Raw genomic sequence first — 16,682 nt, forward strand, 5'->3', positions numbered from 1 at the left:
GGGGCTGAGCAGACAGTGCCTAGCTCAGTCCCTACCCCAGCATGGCTCCCACTGTGACACCCATCCTTCCCGACTCCCTGGAGGAGGAGCAGGAAGAACCCTGAGAAGGGCCAGCAGCGAGAGGGGCACATGGGACCCCTGTGTGAGGCTTGCTGCTGGCACCATCACTCCCTCCCCTCCCAGGCCTTGCCACAGTGTTCCACAAAGGGGAAGGGAGGGAGCTCAAGAAGGCTGGAGTCCACCACCCCCTGCATTCGCCTAAGGCTGGGGACCACTCAGTGGCCCACATACTCCCACATCTTACAGTGTTCCTGAGTCCCCATCAAAGAACTTGCTGAGATGACATCCCCCCGCCCCCCCCATGCCCTCCTCCTCAAAAGCAGGGGTGGCTGGGAAGAAGAAGGGGCTCACGGATGTCACAGGTTGGTTCCCACTGCTCCTTTTCCAGACTGTCCAGACCACTGGCAGCATCAGGGTCTGGGTCAGGGCCCTCCAGGGGCCCCAGGCTCCGGGACCCCGGGGAGGGCAGGGCCATGGGACAGGGGACAGTGCCTCCCAGGAAGCAGGAAGGGCCACAAGGAATGAGGTCCAGGCCAGAAGGCCCAGGGATGCCTGGGGTGCGCAGTCGAGGAGCAGGGGCGTGGGGCGCTGTTTCCGAGTAGCGTGAGGTGCGGGGGCGCTCACGCGGGGAGGCGGGGGTGGAGGCAGGGGCGGTGCTCAGGGTTGGGGCAGGGACTCAGTGTGGGCTCTCAGGGCAGGGTGGGAGTTAGAGATCTCAGTGGCGAAGAGCTCTGGGCTAGGGTGGAGGTGGAGGATTGAGGAGGAGAGGACAGTAGAGGCCCTCAGCGGGGGTCAGCAGTGGGGAGAAGAGGTACTTAGTGTGGTGGTGGGAGGATGGGATGAGAGGCTCTGGGGGCACTCAGGGCAGCAATGGACGCTCAGGGCTGAGGTGGGGAAGTGAGGGTGTGGGTTTAGTGTGAGTGGGGGTTTAGAAAGTTTAACGCAGGATTCTGTTGGGGTGGGAATGGGTGGTCAAGGAGAAGGGCACAAGGGGGCTCTTAGTGTAGACGGGGTTGGGGGTGGAATGGGGAGAAGGGGGCACTCAGTGTTGAGGTGGAGGTAGAAGTTACGGAGCTCAGTGAGGGGGTTGTTCTGGGTAAGGGTGGATGTAGGGGTGGGAAGAAGGGAGCAAAGGGGGCTCAGTTCGGAGGTGGTGGGATGGAGGGGAGGTGCTTGGGGGGGGTGGAGGGGAAAGGGGGAAAGTCAGTTTACCATGGAGAAATGTGACAAACACACCTCATCCAGGTGATCAGGGTCAACACCAACAGTCCTGGATACAATAAGAGCACTTCTCCTCTCTGATCTTCTTTCCCAAACCTGTAACTCCAGTCTAGTCATGAGAAAAACATCCAACAAAGCCCAGTAGAGGGACGCTGTACCATATGCCTGACCAATGCTCCTCAAAACGGTCGAGGTCATGAAAACATAGAAAATCTGAGAAACTTGTCACAGCCCAGAGGAGCCTGAGGAGTCTTGATGACTGGATGTCACATGGTGTCCTGGCTGGGACCCTGGGACACAACAAGGACATGACATGACAACTGAGGAACTCTGAATAAATTGTGGACCCTGTGAGCCAGTGCTGCTAGAGGCGGCTGGTCCCTCACTAGCTGGGTGTTGGTGTTTCCCTCTGGGACATAAACATTTCACAGAGCGCTGACATCAGATAAGACCACTCTGTGACCATGATGGAGTGGGACATAATAAAGATTAAAAAAAACAAGGTCACAGGGTCCTGGACAGAACTAGAGAAAAATGTAGAACAAGATTCTAACTCACAAAAAAAGACCAGGCTTACTGGCCTCACACAGTTTGGAGAAACCCCAAGAGTACTGTTCCCGGACACCCTTTGAGCTCAGTAATGAAGTCATTTCTGAGGCTCACACTTCATCCAAAGACTAGGCAGGGCCATAAAGCAAAACGAGACCAAAGGGGCACACCAGCCCAGGGGCAAGGACTAGAAGGCAGGAGGGGACAGGAAAGCTGGTAGTAGGGAACCCATGGTTGAGAAGGGAGAGTGTTGACATGTTGTGGGGCTGTTAATCAAAGTCATAAAACAATACTGTTTAATGAGAAGCTAGTTCTGTAAATTTTTATCTCAAGTACAATAACACCCCCTCTTCACTGTGCTGCCCACAAACATAACCAAACATCGCCCTCCACTGGCTAAAATGAGGGATGGCTGCCTCTTCCCTCCTGCTGGATGAAAAAAACCACCATATGAGATTCGTTAAAATACTGTTCATAGAATTACCCACCTCTGATGGCACCCAATCCCAATCTCAGTCCTGATGTGGCTCAGGCACAGGTGAGCAGTGAGAACAAGGCAGCCTAGTCAGATTTGTTTGGACCACACTGTGTCCAAGTCCTCCGATGGAGATGCATAATTTCCATCACTGCGTTAAAGTCCCCGAGAAGTCCTGCAATAACAGGTTTGCTTAGTTTATTTCACCCACCACTTCCCCCAAACCCATTTAGGCAAAGGATAGTCCGTTTAAGGTACATTATAGACACTATGTATGAAATTATGTTTCCTGAAATGCTGGTTTTATTATTTGTGTATAGATTATACAGCTTCGTAATTCAATATTCAAAAGGCAGAAAGGAGATACAGTCCTTCATGCTATTGATTTGTGGAATAAAACTTATGGATATCAGGTTTCTCCTCTCTACTACTCTTTCTTTTTCAAAAATTGTTTTACTGTAGTAAACATATACAACAAAAAGTTTGATAATTCACCTTTTTTTACATGCACAATTTGGTGACATTGATTAAGTTAACCATATTGTACAAGCATAGCCTCTCTATGTTTCCAGATTATTCTATAGCCATTTACAGAAACTCCTCCTGGTAACCACTAATAAACTTTGGTCTTTTTGCATTTGCCTATTCTAGATAGTTCATATAAGTGGAATCATACAAGATTTGCCCTTCTATGTCTGACTTGTTTCATTCAGCATAATGTTTTCTACATTCATCTATGTCATCATTGTGTGTACCAGGACTACATTTCTCTTTATGACTGAGTAATACTTTGTTGTCTGCGTATACCACATTTTGTTTATCTGTTCATCCATTGCCGAACACGTGGGTTGTTTTCACATTTTGGCTATTGTGAGTACTGCTTCAATGAACACTGGTATACAAGTTCTTTTTATTTTATTTTTTTTAACTCTTGGATATCTTTTTCTTATTGATTTGAAAGACCTCTTTATATATTAAAGATTTTTAACTCTTACATAATCCTCATGTATAAGTTGCAAATATTCTCCAGCTTGTAATATTCATTTTTGTATTTTGTATACAAACACTCTGCATTATTAAGTCCAATCTGTTAGTCTTCTTTTATGGTTTGCAGTTCTGGTACCATACTTTAAAAGCTCCTCTCTTCCCCAGGATGATATAAACATTCATCTTTATTTTCTTCTAGTATTTTTATTTCATTTTTTCTACTTATATCTTTCCTTTAGCTGGAAATTTTTTGAATGTGGTGTGATGTTTGCAAATGATTAGCTAGCTGTGCTAAGATCATTTATTGAATAATCCATCGAGTTCCCCACGTATTCAGAATGATGCACTTATCACACAGCAAATTCTTAGGAGCAATTGGCTTGCTGTCTGAGCTTTGTATTTCACCCCAGTGATCTATCTATTTTTGCATCAGACTTCCTGTTACACTTACTGTAGCTTTATGGTCTATTTAAATATCCTGTATGGTATGATACTCTTAAAAAATGCCTCATCTCTTCTGGTTCATTCCTCTTCAGAAAGAACATTAGAATCAAGTTCTAGAAAAAATTCCTTTAGTAATTCGATTAGAAATATATTAAATTTATAGATTAATTAAGGAAGAACTAGCTTTTAAAAATACAATTAAGATTTTCAAGCCAGGAATATATCTTTTCTTCATCTTTTTTTTTTTTTAAACATGGGTACCATGGTTTTCTTATTATCTTTAGTCTTCATTATCTGATGTTTGGGTTGGTGTTGTTAGTAGTATTTTTCCTTATATTTTATTTCCTATTTTTAATATAAAAATAGATGTACGTGTGTTATTAACTTTCAGATCAGATTAAGTGGGCGTGTTAAACAAGAAATCCCCTTCTCATTGTCCCATGCCCACCCCAGGGCTCACACCGATTAGGTATCCTTTCACAGGGAGCAGTTTTCTTTTCTTCTCTTCTCTTTTCTCTTCACAACGATTGGGTCACCCTGTACATAGTGTACTGCAACTTGCTTTTCTCCTCCTAACAACAAACCATAGACACCTGTCCAGGTCAGTACACGGCCGCCACACCTTTCTCCCGGGGGGCCATCCACCGAGGTGTTTTTGACCGCCCACTGTTGATGGACATTTTGGTGGTTTCCCCGCTTCCACCTGTCACCTTATCTTGCAGCCGGCTCCCTCCCAAGGAGCATCACGCCTCCTCTCTCTGTCTCTCTCTCTGCACTCTCAGTGGGGCAGGGGGCCTGTGGAAATGTGTACCCCACTGTGCCTCTGGAAGGCATGTCTCCAGAGAACGCTGGCCTTATACACGGGGTTCACAAACTTCAGGCTCAAGATCCGGCCCACCAGAGACCCACAGGGCCCACGAGTGGTCCAGGCCTGCCTCGGGGCCTCAAGAGGCTTAAGGGGCAGACTGAGGACAACTGGAATGGGGGTGCTTTCAGATGCTCTTTGACCCAGAAGCTACCTACATGTTTTCTGCACAAGAGCCTGTTGAGTGCCCCACCCTCCATCTGTCCTGCCATATTCAACCCTGTGTACTTACTTCCTGGTCCAGCTCCCTGTGCCCCCCAGCAGGGGCAGGTGGCTGAGAGAGTGATGGTCACTCAGTTGTCCATCCAGCCACCATCTGCTGACCACTGGGGACGGGCCTGGGCCGAGGACAAAGAGCAAGCATAGCCTGCAGGCCAAGTGGGCCACCAGGCAGGACTGCAGCCTGTGGTCAAGTAGGCAGGAGGGGCCCTGGTGGTGCAGTGGTTAAGAGCTTGGCTGCTAACCAAAAGTTAGGCAGTTCGAAGCCACCAGTTGCTCCTTGAAAACTCTATGGGGCAGTTCTACTCTGCCCTGCAGGATCGCTATGAGTCAGAATCGACTCGACAGCAATGGGTTTGGTTTTTGGTTGAAGGCTGGGGCAGGAAAGCCCTCCCAAGACCTAAGGGTGAGGCCAGAATGACAGGTCTGTTGGGAAGAGTGAGGATTCCACTGTGGAGAGAGCAGGAGCTATCCCTAAGGGCAAAGGCCCCAGCCAGGGGAGGAGGCTGCGGAGCCCAGAGTTAAGTTGAGACGGGGGTTGGAGGAAGGGCAGGTGTAGACCAAGGAGTTCATGTATCCCTTCCAGTGCCTGGGGCTGCCTGGTGGACTTCAAGCCTGGAAGCCCCCCAGCACAGACTCCTAGTCTGTATGTGGGAGCCTATCTATGGGGGGAAGGTGTCAAACTAGCACTGCCCCAGGAGCCTGCATCCATGCCTTGGCCAGGCCCAGGCTCACCTCCCAGATGGTCCCTGGGTCTTGCTGCTTGCTCGGCACCTCAGCCCAGTGCATTCTGGGGCAACCATTTCCCCTAAGTCTCCTGCACCAATTTACATTTCTGGTCTCCAGCCCTTGACAGCAACAGGCAGGCTGTTTCCCGGCCCCTCTAGGTCAGGTACCAGTGCTGCTTCGGGACCCTCTCTGGTTGTCCCCTGTGCTCTGTGCAGGGTGCTGAGCGCCCTCTGCAGGGAAGATCCCCACCAGCGCCCACAACTGCCCTGAAGTGATTTCTCCTTTGTGTTTAGTGCCAGCCTTCCTCCTTCATGGTTTCCTGACTCTCAAGGTGCCTGCTTTCTTTGTTGCTTGTTTATAATTCCTTTGGTAATGGGAATTCCTGCTATAAACCCTGGTTTTGGCCAGGTTCACTTCCAGAGGTGGCACATCCTGGGGGGCAGTGTCCTCCTTCCTGGCCCCACGCTAGCCTGACCCCTCAGTTCTGAGCAAAAGGCCTGGCAAGGTGGAGGATGCTGAGGGTCGAGACCAAATGGGAAGCCCCTGACCAGATGGGAGGCCCCGGCACTGAGTTTTGGTCTGGAAAAGGGCAGATGTGGGGGTGGGCTGGGGCAGGATGGACAAAGTCCTTGGAGACCCTCACATGGGCATCTTGGGCTCCCCCTGAGGGGTGAACAGGAGCTGAGGTGGCAATGGTCCTCACACTCTCTGGCCCTCTTTTCCAGGCTTATAGGGCAGAGGCTGACCTTGGTCCTGGATGCCGGACTCCCAGCTCCAAAACTGTGGGACAATAAATGTCTGCTCTTGTAAGACAATCACTTTGTGGTACTTTGTTACAGCAGCCCCTAGGAAACTCATACACCTGCCCTTTCCCCCCACTCTTACAGGGTGATGCTTTAAATGTTATTGCCTAGCCAAATGCCCTGGAGGCCTTGTAAATGCAAGTTGCTTGTCCCTGAAGACCAGTGCTTAGTTCTCACATTACTTGATCCTTGAGTCACAGTTGAGCATGCCCATGTCCTTGAAATACTTTCTGAACTTGGCTTCCAGGACATGTTCTCTCCCAGTCATTCTCCATCTTACTGGTGGTGCCTTCTCGTTTCTCCTCCTTCCCCAATCTCTAAATGGTAGACTGCCCAAGGAAATGGCTCTCCTTTTCTATCTACACTCACTTCTTGGTGATCTTATTTAGCTTCAGGACTTTAAATAACCTTGACAGCTTGGTGATCTCCAAACTGACATTTTCAGCCAAGACCTCCCCTGGAATTCCAGACTTATGAATCCTTCCACCTACTTAATGTCTCTACGTGGTTGTCTAAAAGCATCTCAAATTCATTGTTTCTGGTGTTCACTTCTCAATCTGATTCAGCCACAGCTTCCCCAAAAGGAAATGCTAGAAATCAAGAACACTGTAACAAAGACGAAGAATGCCTTTGATGGACTCATCAGTAGCCTGATGGGAAGAATAAGTGGACTTGAAGATAGGTCAATAGAAACTTCCCAAACTGAAAGACAAAGAGAAAAAAGAATTTAAAAAATACAAAAGATATTCAAGAACTGTGGGACAATTACAAAAGGTGGATCCCTCTTGGCTCAGTAGTTAAGCACTCGCCTGCTAACCAAAAGGTAGGTGGTTAGAACCCACCAGCTGCAACCTGGGAAAAGATGTGACAGTCTGCTTCCATAAAGATTACAGCCTTGGAAACCCTATGGGACAGTTCTACTCTGTCCTATGGTGTTGCTATGAGTTGGAATCTTTTTTTTTTTTAAGATATCATAATGGAAATACTAGAAGGAGAAAAGAGAACAGAAGAAATATTCAAGTAATGACAGCTGAGAATTTCCCAAAGTTATTGACAGACACCAAACCACAGATTCAAGAAACTCAGAACAAAAATACCAAAAACTGATAAAGGCATTAACAGGAAGGATAGTTTTAGTCCAATATCTCTCATGGACATAGATGCAAAAATCTGCAAGAAAATATTAGCAAATAAAATTTAAAAATATAGATAAAAAGAATTATATACCATGAACAAGTGGGATTTATTCCAGGTATGCAAAGCTGGTTCAATATTTGAAAATCAATGCAATCCATTCTTAGGGATTGAATCTTACCGCCCCCCCCCCCCGCCGCCATAATGTGTATAAACTTGGCTAGGCCATGATTCCCAGTATTTTGTGGTTGCCCACCATTTTGTGATCTGATGTAATTATCCCACGTGTTGTAAATCTTAACCTCTATGATATCAATGAGGCAGGATTAGAGTTAGTTATGTCAATGAGACAGGGCACAATCTACAGGATTAGATTGTATCTTGAGTCAATCTCTTTTGAGATATAAAAGAGAGAAGCTAGTGGAGAGGAGAAGGACTTCCTACCACCAAGAAAAAAGAGGCTGGAGCAGACCTCTTCTTTTGGACACAGGATCCCTATGCTGAGAATCTCCTAGACCCACGGGAATACTAATGACAAGGACCTTCCCCCAGAGCCAACAGAGAAAGCTTTCCCCTGGAGCCCTGGAGCTGGCACCTTGAATTTAGACTTCTAGCCTCCTAGACTGTGAGATAATAAATTTCTGTTTGTTAAAGCCATCTACTTGTGGTATTTCTGTTATAGCAGCAGTAGATGACTAAGACATCCATCATATCAACAGGCTAAAGAAGAAAAAGCATATGGTATCAATAGATGCAGAAAAAGCATTTGACAAAATCTGACATCCATTCATGATACAAACTCTCAGCAAATTAGGAAAACAAAACTCCGATGAAAGAAATAAAAGAAGATTTAAATAAATGGAGAGATAGTCTATGTTCATGGATACCCAGATACGAGAACTTAATACTATTAAGATGCCAATTTTTCCCAATTCGATCTATAGATTCAACACAATCCTAATCATAATTCCAGCAAATTATTTTGTGAATATCAACAAATTGATTCTAAAGTTTATCTGGAGAGGCAGAAGGCCCAGAGTAACCAATACAATGCGAAGAAGAACAAAGTTGGAGGATTGACACTACCTGACTTCAAGACTTAATATAAACCTACAGTGACCAAGACAGTGTAGTGTTGGCAAAAGATAGACAAATAGATAGACAATAGAGAGCCCAGAAATAGACCCACACAACAATAGTCAACTGATCTTTGATAAAGAAGCAAAGGCAATTCAGTGGAGACAGGGTAGTATTTTCAGAAAATGATACTGGAAGAACTGGACATCCACTTGCAAAAATATGACCTAGACACAGGATTTATACCTCTCACAAAAATTAACTCAAAATGGATTGTAGACCTGAAGTAAAATGCAAAATTATACAACTTCTAGAAGATAATATATAAAATCTAAGAGGCCTGGGGTTTGGTCATGAGTTTTTAGGTGCAATACAAAAAGCACAATCCATGAAAAAATAATAGACAAATTGGACTTTATTAAAATTAAAAACTTCTGCTCTGTGAAAGACACTGCTAAGAGAATGAAAAGATAAGTCACAGACTGGAATAAAATATTTATAAAACACAAATCTGATAAAGGACTTCATCAGAAACATACAAAGAACTCTTAAAACTCAGCAATAAGAAAACAAATAACCCCCCAAAATATACACATGGCAAACCAACATATGAAGAGATGCTCAACGCCGTATGTATCAGGGAATTGAAAACTAGAACGAGATACCACTAATCACCTATTTATTGTTTTTCTGTGTCATTGAGTCAATTCCAACTCATAGCGACCCTATATGACAGGGTAGAACTGCCCATAGGGTTTCCTAGGCTATAAATCTTTATGGGAGCAGATTGCCTCGTCTTTTCTCCCCAGGAGCAGTTCAACCACCAACCTTTTGGTTAGCAGCCAAGTGCTTAGTCATTCTGACACCGACCCACCCATTGCCATCAAGTTGATTCCAACTCACAGCGACCCCATAGGATTTCCAAGGCTGTAAATCTCTATGGAAGCCGACTGCCACATCTTTCTCCTGCGGTGCTGCTGGTGGTTTCGAATTGCCAACCATTCAGTTAGCAGTCAAACACTTTAACAACTGCACCACCAGAGCTCCTTAAATCACTGATTAAAAACCTAGGATGGTTAAAATCCAATAAACTGACAATACCAAATGCTGACAAGGATGTGGATCAACAGTAGCTGTCACTCATTGCTAGCAATTTCTCACAAAGGTAAACCTAGGCTTACTATATGATCCAACGGTCTCACTCTTATTTACCAAAATGAGTTGAAAACTTCTGTCCACACAAACACCTGCAAAAGAATCTTTATAGCCAGTTAACTCATAGCTGCCAAAAATTGGAAGCAACAAAGATGTTCTTCAATAGGTGATTGGATTAAAAAACTGTGGTGCCGGAGGGGGCCAAGATGGCTGACTAGGTAGACGCTACCTCGGATCCCTCTTGCAACAAAGACTCGGAAAAACAAGTGAATCGATCACATACATGACAATCTACAAACCCTGAACAACAAACACAGATTTAAAGAGTTGACCTGAGTGACAGAGACGGAGAACGAACAACTACGGGGAAGCAGTGACTGTTTTCGGAGCATGGAGCCAGCGTCCCAGTCAGGTGGCTTCATTAACATTGGAATTTCCTGAGCCAGAGGGAGAACGGCTCTGGCTCCGCGGCTTTTCTTTTCCCCTATTTTTTTTTTTTTTGTCTTTTCCTAACCCATTCTTCCGGCCTGAGAGAAGCAACCACAAAAAACCCAGGGACCAAAAATCCTTCCCTAATTGGACTAAAAACACAGAACCAGCTCCAGCCAAGCATATATGATCCATATCTCGGGCTTTTATCCCTACAGGGAACAAGGTGTCTATTATAATGCAAAGGCATTTCTGATAGTTATCTGACTGCATTTTTTTTTTAGCGGATTTACTGGAAAAACAAGTTTCCCAGGTCTGATATCTCTGCTTATTCAGCAGAGTCCTAACTGACCCACAACAGGGAACTGAGGGCTGAAGCTCCCCCCAGACCACCTAGCCTCTTGCCTTAGAGGTCTAAGGAGGGTGACACCTACCAATCTGTAGAGGTACTTGCATTGGGGACCTAAGGTACAGCTGCAGAGCCCTCCCACCAAGGTGCTTTAGGAATAGAGACGCACCTACCTCACTGACACTTGGGGGAAGCCTGTCAGCATCCTGCTCCCCCTGGAGTGAGAACCCCAGCTGCTAATAGAATCTGGTGCACACAACTATCACCACTACTTCTCAAGGTGGATAGGTGTTAGGGTGCAGCACACACTTGATGACCCAAAATCAGATTCTACTCAAGAATAGTGAATAGACTCAGGCACATATATCTGGCAATAGCCCAAACCAGCTGGTCATAGGTCATAAGTAAGTCAACGGCTACAACAAACAAGACAGCACAATCTAGTAGCCCATCCACGTATATTGAAAGAAAACAAAACAAGATAAGACTCAGTGAGCAAATATAGAATAAATCACTACAATATCTTAGTGATGGCTCGGAGACAGCAGTCGATATCAAAGCACATAAAGAAGCAGACCATGACAGCTTCTACAACCCCTCAAACAAAAGAATCAAAACCTTTCCCAAATAAAGATACAATCCTGGAATTATCAGATACAGAATATAAAAAACTAATTTACAGAATGCTTCAAGACATCAGGGATGACCTCAGAAATGAAATAAGGCAAACTGCAGAAAAAACCAAGGAACACACTGATAAAACAGTTGAAGAACTCAAAAAGATTATTCAAGAACATAGTGGAAAAATTAATAAGTTGCAAGAATCCATAGAGAGATAGCATGCAGAAATCCAAAAGATTAATAATAAAATTACAGAATTAGACAACACAATAGGAAGTCAGAGGAGCAGACTCGAGCAATTAGAATGCAGAGTGGGAAATCTGGAGGACCAGGGAATTAACGCCAACATAGCTGAAAAAAAAATCAGATAAAAGAATTAAAAAAAATGAAGAAACCCTAAGAATCATGTGGGACTCTATCAAGAAGGATAACTTGCGTGTGATTGGAGTCCCAGAACAGGGAGGGAGGACAGAAAACACAGAGAGAATAGTTGAAGATCTGCTGACAGAAAACTTCCCTGACATCATGAAAGACGAAAGGATATCTATCCAAGATGCTCATCGAACTCCATTTAAGATTGATCCAAAAAGAAAAACACCAAGACATATTATCATCAAACTTGCCAAAACCAAAGATAAAGAGAAAATTTTAAAAGCAGCCAGGGATCAAAGAAAGGTATCCTTCAAGGGAGAATCAATAAGAATAAGTTCAGACTACTCAGCAGAAGCCATGCAGGCGAGAAGGCAATGGGATGACATATACAGAGCACTAAAGGAGAAGGACTGCCAGCCAAGGGATAATATAACCAGCAAAACTCTCTCTGAAATATGAAGGCAAAATTAAGATATTTACAGATAAACACAAGCTTAGAGAATTTGCAAAAACCAAACCAAAGCTACAAGAAATACTAAAGGAAATTGTTTGGTCAGAAAACCAATAATATCAGATACCAGCACAACACAAGGTCACAGAACAGAACATCCTGATATCAACTCAAACAGGGAAATCACAAAAACAAATTAAGATTAAAAAAAAAAAAAGCTCAAAACAGGGAATCATTGAAGTCAATATGTAAAAGATCACAATAATCAAAAAGAGGGACTAAATACAGGTGGCATAGAACTGCCATATGGAGAGAGATACAAGGCGATACAGGACAACACAAGTTAGGTTTTTACTTAGAAAAATAGGGGTAAATATTAAGGTAACCACAAAGAGGTATAACAACTCCATAACTCAAAATAAAAACCAAGAAAAACGTAACGACTCAGCAAACATAAAGTCAAATACTATGAAAATGAGGATCTCACAATTTACAAAGAAAAACGTCTCAGCACAAAAAAGTAAGTGGAAAAATGAAATTGTCAACAACACACGCAAAAAGGCCTCAAAATGACAACACTAAACACTTACTTATCTATAATTACGCTGAATGTAAATGGACTAAATGCACCAATAAAGAGACAGAGAGTCACGGACTGGATAAAGAAACACGATCCATCTATATGCTGCCTACAAGAGACACACCTTAGACTTAGAGACACAAACAAACTAAAACTCAAAGGATGGAAAAAAATATATCAAGCAAACAATAAGCAAAAAAGAAGAGGAGTAGCAATATTAATTTCTGACAAAATAGACTTTAAACTTAAATCCACCACAAAGGATAAAGAAGGACACACATAATGATAAAAGGGACAACTGACCAGGAAGATATAACCATATTAAATATTTATGCACCCAATGACAGGGCTGCAAGATACATAAATCAAATTTTAACAGAACTGAAAAGTGAGAGAGACACCTCCACAATTATAGTAGGAGACCTCAACACACCACTTTTGGAGGACAGGACATCCAGTAAGAAGCTCAACAGAGACACGGAAGACCTAATTACAACAATCAACCAACTTGACCTCATTGACTTATACAGAACTCTCCACCCAACTGCTGCAAAGTATACTTTTTTTTCTAGCGCACATGGAACATTCTCTAGAATAGACCACATATTAGGTCATAAAACAAACCTTTGCAGAATCCAAAACATCGAAATATTACAAAGCATCTTCTCAGACCACAAGGCCATAAAAGTGGAAATCAATAACAGAAAAATTAGGGAAAAGAAATCAAATACTTGGAAACTGAACAATACCCTCCTGAAAAAAGACTGGGTTATAGAAGGCATTAAGGAGGGAATAAGGAAATTCATAGAATGCAACGATAATGAAAATACTTCCTATCAAAACCTCTGGGACACAGCAAAAGCAGCGCTCAGAGGCCAATTTATATCGATAAATGCACACATACAAAAAGAAGAAAGAGCCAAAATCAGAGAACTGTCCCTACGACTTGAACAAATAGAAAGTGAGCAACAAAAGAATCCATCAGGCACCAGAAGAAAACAAATAATAAAAATTAGAGCTGAACTAAATGAATTAGAGAACAGAAAAACAATTCAAAGAATTAACAAAGCCAAAAGCTGGTTCTTTGAAAAAATTAACAAAATTGATAAACCACTGGCTAGACTGACTAAAGAAATACAGGAAAGGAAACAAATAACCCGAATAAGAAACGAGAAGGGCCACATCACAACAGACCCAACTGAAATTAAAAGAATCATATCAGATTATTACGAAAAATTGTACTCTAACAAATTTGCAAACCTAGAAGAAATGGATGAATTCCTGGAAAAACACTACCTACCAAAACTAACACAATCAGAAGTAGAACAACTAAATAGACCCAAAACCAAAAATGAGATTGAAACGGTAATCAAAAAACTCCCAACAAAAAAAAGCCCTGGCCCGGATGGCTATACTGCAGAGTTCTACCAAACTTTCAGAGAAGAGTTAACACCACTACTACTAAAGGTATTTCAAAGCATAGAAAATGACGGAATACTACCCAACTCATTCTATGAAGCCACCATCACCCTGATACCAAAACCAGGTAAAGACATTACAAAAAAAGAAAATTACAGACCTATATCCCTCATGAACATAGATGCAAAAATCCTCAACAAAATTCTAGCCAATAGAATTCAACAACATATCAAAAAAATAATTCACCACGTCCAAGTGGGATTTATACCAGGTATGCAAGGCTGGTTTAATATTAGAAAAACCATTAATGTAATCCCCCATATAAATAAAACAAAAGACAAAAACCACATGATCTTATCAATCGATACAGAAAAGGCATTTGACAAAGTCCAACACCCATTTATGATAAAAACTCTCACCAAAATAGGAATTGAAGGAAAATTCCTCAACATAATAAAGGGCATCTATACAAAGCCAACAGCCAAAATCACTCTAAATGGAGAGAGCCTGGAAGCATTTCCCTTGAGAACGGGAACCAGACAAGGATGCCCTTTATCACCGCTCTTATTCAACATTGTGCTAGTGGTCCTAGCCAGAGCAATTAGGCTAGACAAAGAAATAAAGGGCATCCAGATTGGCAAGGAGGAAGTAAAATTATCTCTATTTGCAGATGACATGATCTTATACACAGAAAACCCTAAGGAATCCTCCAGAAAACTACTGAAACTAATAGAAGAGTTTGGCAGAGTCTCAGTTTATAAGATAAATATACAAAAATCACTTGGATTCCTCTACATCAACAAAAAGAACACCGAAGAGGAAATCACCAAATCAATACCATTCACAGTAGCCCCCAAGAAGATAAAATACTTAGGAATAAATCTTACCAAAGATGTAAAAGACCTATACAAAGAAAACTACAAAGCACTACTACAAGAAATTAAAAAGGACTTACTTAAGGGGAAAAACATACCTTGCTCATGGATAGGAAGACTTAACACAGTAAAAATGTCTATTCTACCAAAGGCCATCTATACATACAATGCACTTCCAATCCAAATTCCAATGTCATTTTTTAAGGTAATGGAGAAACAAATCACCAACTTCATATGGAAGGGAAAGAAGCCTCGGATAAGCAAAGCATTACTGAAAAAGAAGAAGCAAGTGGGAGGCCTCACTCTACCTGATTTCAGAACCTATTATACAGCCACAGTAGTCAAAACAGCCTGGTACTGGTACAACAACAGACACATAGACCAGTGGAACAGAATTGAGAACCCAGATGTAAATCCATCCACATATGAGCAGCTGGTATTTGACAAAGGTCCAGTGTCAGTTAATTGGGGAAAAGATAGTCTTTTTAACAAATGGTGCTGGCATAACTGGATATCCATTTGCAAAAAAATGAAACAGGACCCATACCTCACGCCATGCACAAAAACTAACTCCAAATGGATCAAGGACCTAAACGTAAAGACTAAAACGATAAAGATCATGGGGACAACCTTAGAAGCCCTAATACAAGGCATAAACAGAATACAAAACATTATCAAAAATGACGAAGAGAAACCAGATAACTGGGAGCTCCTAAAAATCAAACACCTATGCTCATCTAAAGACTTCACCAAAAGAGTAAAAAGACCACCTACAGACTGGGAAAGAATTTTCAGCTATGACATCTCCGACCAGCGCCTGATCTCTAAAATCTATATGATTCTGTCAAAACTCAACCACAAAAAGACAAACAAACCAATCAAGAAATGGGCAAAGGATATGAACACACATTTCACTAAAGAAGATATTCAGGCAGCTAACAGATACATGAGAAAATGCTCTCGATCATTAGCCATTAGAGAAATGCAAATTAAAATTACGATGAGATTCCATCTCACTCCAACAAGGCTGGCATTAATCCAAAAAACACAAAATAATAAACGTTGGAGAGGCTGCGGAGAGATTGGAACTCTTATACACTGTTGGTGGGAATGTAAAATGGTACAATCACTTTGGAAATCTATCTGGCATTATCTTACATAGTTAGAAATAGAACTACCATAAAAAATCCCATTCCTCGGAATATACCCTAGAGAAATAAGAGCCTTCACACAAACAGATATATGCACAGCCATGTTTATTGCAGCTCTGTTTACAATAGCAAAAAGCTGGAAGCAACCAAGGTGTCCATCAACGGATGAATGGTTAAATAAATTGTGGTATATTCACACAGTGGAATACTATGCATCGATAAAGAACAGTGACAAATCTGTGAAGCATTTCATAACATGGAGGAACCTGGAAGGCATTATGCTGAGTGAAATTAGTCAGAGGCAAAAGGACAAATGTTGTATAAGACCACTATTATAAGATCTTGAGAAATAGTATAAACTGAGAAGGACACATACTTTTGTGGTTACGAGGGGGGCAGGGAGGGAGGGTGGAAGAGGGTTTTTTACTGATTAATTAGTAGATAAGAACTGCTTTGGGTGAAGGGAAGGACAATACTCAATACATGGAAGGTCAGCTCAACTGGACTGGACCAAAAGCAAAGAAGTTTCCGGGATAAATTGAATGCTTCAAAGGTCAGCGGAGCAAGGGCGGGGGTTTGGGGACCATGGTTTAAGGGGACTTCTAGGTCAATTGGCAAAATAATTCTATTATGAAAACATTCTGCATCCCACTTTGAAATGTGGCGTCTGGGGTCTTAAATGCTAACAAGTGGCCATCTAAGATGCATCAATTGGTC

The sequence above is a fragment of the Loxodonta africana genome, chromosome 2, assembly GCF_030014295.1.
Source record: "Loxodonta africana isolate mLoxAfr1 chromosome 2, mLoxAfr1.hap2, whole genome shotgun sequence".
Taxonomy (NCBI): Eukaryota; Metazoa; Chordata; class Mammalia; order Proboscidea; family Elephantidae; genus Loxodonta; species Loxodonta africana.